The 5,598-nt window shown below is 40.3% G+C and overlaps 1 non-coding gene across 1 annotated transcript; it reads right to left on the reverse strand.

The window, feature by feature from the left end:
* Positions 1-4,748: 4,748 nt before the first annotated feature.
* On the reverse strand, positions 4,749-4,819 carry trnag-gcc. Its single transcript has one exon. It is a non-coding gene; the product is annotated as a tRNA-Gly (tRNA).
* Positions 4,820-5,598: the final 779 nt, after the last annotated feature.

Here is a 5,598-nt window from a genome sequence, read left to right on the forward strand (position 1 = left end):
TACCATTGGGAAGAGGATTAAATAATAAATTACTACAGCCTGTAACAAAGGATGGGTAATAATTGTGGGGAATGTTAATCTTCATATAGGCTGAAACAATCAAATTAGCAAGAATGGTCCAGAAGATGAGTTCATAGAATATTTTCATGACAGCTTCTTGGACCCGTACGTAGTGGAACCAGCTAGGGTTAAAGCTATCTTAGATCTAGTATTGTGAAACGAAGCAGGGTTAATTGGTAATGTCATAGTAAAAGATCCACTGGGAAATAGTGACCGTAATACCATTCAATTCCATGTTAAGTTTGAAAATGCCATGTTCAAATTGCAAACAAAAATCTTAAACTTAAACCAAAGCCAACTGCATAGATATGAGGGGAGAACTGGCTGAGGTTAATTGGGTAAATAGATTAAAAGGTATGGAGGGAAATGAACAGTGGAAAACATTTAAAGGAACAATTCAAAACATTCAACAAAAATACATTCCATTGAAGAACAAAAAAATCAGCAAGGCGGACTCATCCATGGCTCACTCAAGAAGTTAAGGATAGTATTAGATTAAAAGAAGATGCTTACAATGTTGCAAAAACAGTAGCAAATCCAAGAATTGGGAATGTTTTAGAAACAGCAAAGGGCCACCAAAAAGTTGATGAACATCTTGAGAGTAAACGAGTGCAGAATAGTAAAACAGATTGTAACACTTTTTATAATTATATAAAAAGGAAGAGAGTAGCTCAAGTAAATGTTGGTCCCTTGGAAGCAGAGGCATGAGAAATTATCATGAGGAACGAGGAAATGGCTGAGGCTTTGAATAAATATGTTATGCCTGTCTTCACAGTAGAAATAGACGATAACCTAGGGGCTAAAAAGAGTGAGGAAATTGGAGAAATTGGTAAAGTATTGGAGAAACTTTAAGGGACTACGATCTAACAAATCTCCTGGACCCGATGGCCTATGCCCTGGGGTTCTAAAAGAGATTGTTAGCACTTCAACTATCTCTGCAGCTATGATTTTCCAAAATTCCTTAGGTTCAGGAATGATCCCATTAGATTGGAAGTTGGAACTGTTTTGGAAGAAAGGAGGGACAGAGAAAACAGTGAACTACAGGCCAGTTAGCCCAGGATCAGTCATTGGGAAAATGCTGGGATCTATTATCAAGGAAATTTTAACAATACACTTAGAAGAACGTAGTATGATTAGAACACGTCAACATGGTTTACTAAAGGGAAATCCTATTTGACAAATTTATTAGAGCTTTTTGAGGATGTAACTAGTAGGGTAGATAAAAGGGAGCCAGGAGATGTAATATACCTAGATTTCCTAAAGAGATTCAATAAGGTGCTGCACAAAAGGTTAATATGCAAAATAAGGGCTCATGGAGTCGGGGGGTAATATATTAGCATAGATAGAGGATTGGTTAATTGGCAAGAGAATGGGCATAAATGGGAATTTTTTTCAAGTTGGCAGTCAGTGAATAGTGGAGTGCTGCAAGGATCAGCACTGGCCCCTCAGCTATTTACAATCTAGATAAATGACGTTGATGAAGAGACAGAGTAATGTTTCCTAAGTTTGCTGATGATACCAAACTAGGTGGAAAGGTAAGCTGTGGGGAGGACACAGAAACACTGCAGAGATGTAGACAGGTTAGGTGAGTGGGCAACAAGATGCCAGGTGGAGTTTGATACAGGGAGGTGTGAAGTTATTCGCTTTGATCGTAAGAATAAAAAAACTGAATATTTTTTCAAAAGGTGAGAAACTTGTAAGTATCAATGTTCAAACAGAGTTGAGTGTGTTTGTACAAAGAACGCAGAAAGTCAGCATGCAGGTGCAGCAAATGCCATGTTGGCCTTTATTCTTGTACACCAATCCCCTTGCAATAAAGAAGTTGCTACAGTTGCACAAGGTTTTTCATGAGATCGCATCTGGAGTACTGTGCAGTTTTGGTCTCTGCATTTAAGAAAGGGTATATTTGCATTGGAGATGTTACAGCAAAGATTCACTAAATTGGTTACTGGGATGAGGGGGTTGTCCTATGATGAGATGCTAAATAAATTTGGCTTCTATTCCCTGAGGTTAGAAGGATGAGAGGTGATATCAGTGAAGCCAACAAGATTCTGAAGGGGCTTGATAGGGTGGGTGCTGAGAGATTGTTTCCATTTCAACTGATTTCAACTTTCCCAACATTAATTGGGATAGACATAGTGTTAAGGGCTTGGATGGAGTGGATTTCTTGAAATGTGTACAGGAGAACTTTTTAGGTCAATATGTAGAGGGCCCAACAAGGGACGGTGTAGTGCTGGACCTAATTCTGGGGAATGAAGCCGGACAGGTGGCTGAGGTGGTGGTAGGCGAGCATTTTAGCAATAGCGACCACAACATGGTACAGGTTAAGTTTGTTATGGACAAAGAAATCAACAAGTTGCAAAAAAATGTTTTGGATTGGGGGAGGGTGGATTTTAGTAAAATAAGGCAGGATCTGGCCAAGGTAGACTGGGAACAGCTACTTGTGGGGAAATCTACAGAGGGACAGTGGGGGCTGTTCAAAAAGGTAACGGGGAGGGTACAGGCTCAACATGTTCCCTCTAGGGTGATAGGAAGGAGTAACAAGCCCAGAGAACCATAGATGACCAGAGATATTCAGGATCTGATGCGAAGGAAAAAAGAGGCTTTTAGCAGGTACAAAGGGAGCAAATCAGCAGAGGCATTAGTGGAGTACAGGCATTGCAGGATGGAGCTTAAGAAAGCAATTAGGAGAGCATAGAGCGGATATGAGAAAGCTCTGGCTGGTAAAAGTAGGGAAAATCCCAAGATATTCTATAAGTATATCAATGGGAAGAGGATAACCAAGGAAAGAGTAGGGCCCATAAGGGACCAAGGGGGCAATCTATGGGTGGAGCCAGAGGACATCGCTATAGTGTTGAATGAATACTTCACATCCGTCTCCACCCAAGAGAATGAGGATGAAGGTATCAAACTCGAGGAGAGAGACTGCGAGGTTCTTAAGCAAATTGATATAGGGAATGACAAGGTTTTGGAGGTGTTGGCAGGCTTAAAAGTGGACAAATCTCCAGGTCCGGATGATTTGTGTCCCAGACTGGTGATGGAGGCAAGGGGGAGATCGGAGGGGCTTTGACCCGAATTTTTAATTCCTCTCTGGTCAAGGGGGAGGTGCCAGAGGACTGGAGGACAGCTAATGCGGTTCCTCTATTTAAGAAGGGTTGTAGAGATAAGCCAGGGAAACACAGGCCAGTGAGTCTCACATCAGTGGTAGGGTAACTATTGGAGAAAGTTCAGAAGGAGAGTATCTATCGCCACTTGGAGAGGCAAGGTTTGATCAGGGATAGTCAGCATGGCTTTGTCAGAGGGAGGTCATGCCTAACAAATTTGATTGAATTTTTTGAGGAGGTGACCAGGGGTGTAGATGAGTAGTGCAATTGATATAATTAATATGGATTTCAGCAAAGCCTTTGACAAGATCCCACATGGGAACTTATAAAGAAGGCAAAGGCACATGGGATACAGGGTAATTTGATAAGGTGGATTCAAAATTGGCTTAGTTGTAGGAGGCAGAGGGTGGTGACAGAAGGATGCTCTAGTGACTGGAAATACATTTTAAAATAATGGAAATAGGTGGGAAAAGAAAAATCTATTTAAGTTATTGGAAAAAAGGGGGGGGTCAGAAAGGGGTTGGGGATGGAGGAGAGAGTTCATGGTCTAAAATTGTTGAACTCAATATTCAGTCCGGAAGGCTGTAAAGTGCCTAGTCGGAAGATGAGGTACTGTTCCTCCAGTTTCCAACGCAAATTGAGTTCAACAATTTTAGATCATGAACTCTCTCCTCCATCCCTACCCCCTTTCCGATCCCCCCTTTTTTACCAATAATTTATATAGATTTTTCTTTTCCCATCTATTTCCATTATTTTTAAATGTATTTCTTTCTATTGTTTTATCTCTACCTTTTAGCCTATTTCGATCCCTTCCCTTCACCCCACCCCCACTAGGGCTATCTGTACCTTGCTTGTCCTGCTTTCTACCCTTAATTAGCACATTCCTTAAATAATATCACCACCTTCAACACCTCTTTGTCCTTTTGTCTATGACATCTTTTGGCTATCTCCATCTATCACTGGCCCTCTATCCAGCTCTACCTGTTCCCCCCCCCACCCTTAAATCAGCTTATATTTCACCTCTTTTCTATTTTTACTTAGTTCTGTTGAAGAGTCATACGGACTCAAAACGTTAACTGTGTTCCTCTCCGCAAATGCTGCCAGACCTGCTGAGTTTTTCCAGGTGTTTTTATTTTTGTTTCCCCAGATTTTAATTTGTGTTGACACGTGTGCTATAGACCAGGTTCTCCTGTGCATCCAGCCTCTTCAATTTTAGGCCATTGGTACCACCAAGGCGCAGTATTACAGTTCTGCTTGGGATCGTGAAAGCAGGCCTTTTATATTTGCCTGCAAAATGCACCCCTGATACATGTTAAGGATCCACGGCCAAAGGATGCATCAGCGTGCCAAGCATTGTGCTAGCAAGAATTAAATGTAGATGAATATCTTTTATGCATGATCCGAGTCTAAAAAATAAATAAAAAATAAAATAAATAAAATAAAATAAATAAATAAAAAATAAAATAAATAAATAAATAAATAAAAATAAAAAAAATAAATATCATTTCTGTGGCATACAGTGGTGGTTCTAAAAAAATTTACAACAATCCAAAAAATTGTTTTTGCAAGAAAAACGTGTTCAGTTGCATTGGCCGGGAATCGAACCCGGGCCTCCCGCGTGGCAGGCGAGAATTCTACCACTGAACCACCAATGCAAGAGATATGTAGATATTCCCCTTCTTCATCCTTATCCAGAACTTTACAGGAAATTAAGTTACCACCACAAAAGTTCTTAATTCAATATGCTAATTCTTTGAATTTTAACGCAAAACTTCAAAGGAAGCAAATTTTGCTTTTCTCTACAGTGCAGTGCCATATTGGTTTTCGTCTATGTGTTGTTCTAATAAGGGTTGTTGCATGAGCTTCTTCCTATTTATCACAGCAGGAGCTGGACTGCATGCAGCTGTAACCTGAGTCTGCAGGCTTCGTACACCCGTGATGACGTGACAAGCGCTCAGCATCAATCAGCTTGCAAAGCGCACAACAGGAACCCCACTGCATCACCAAACTGATAACAGCAAATGGTTGTTTATATATATATATATATAGAGCCACTGGGCCGTCTTGAAACTGGCCAGACTTATCAGCACATTTCCCCGAGAATAATGGCCTAATGGATAGTCTGCCGTGTGCATATTAACAGTGATTCACAATGCACTAGGGAATGCGTTGATTTTTTTTAAAAAACGCTTTTAGGATTTGAACTGAGCTTCGAGGCAATATGCATCGAAGCAGGCTTTAGAATTACAAATACGTACCTTGGAATTTTTTGTCTGTGGAGTAGAATCCTGAAGGATCTTAAACCCAGAATGCAGAAAAACAGCTGTTAACAGCGGCTAGTTAAAGAAACATGTCTACATGAATTAACATGCTAATAAAGCTAGGGAATAATTAACCATAATATGTATAGCCTAAAAACTTATCTATATAGCTT

Source organism: Carcharodon carcharias, chromosome 6 (genome assembly GCF_017639515.1).
Source record: "Carcharodon carcharias isolate sCarCar2 chromosome 6, sCarCar2.pri, whole genome shotgun sequence".
NCBI classification, from domain to species: domain Eukaryota; kingdom Metazoa; phylum Chordata; class Chondrichthyes; order Lamniformes; family Lamnidae; genus Carcharodon; species Carcharodon carcharias.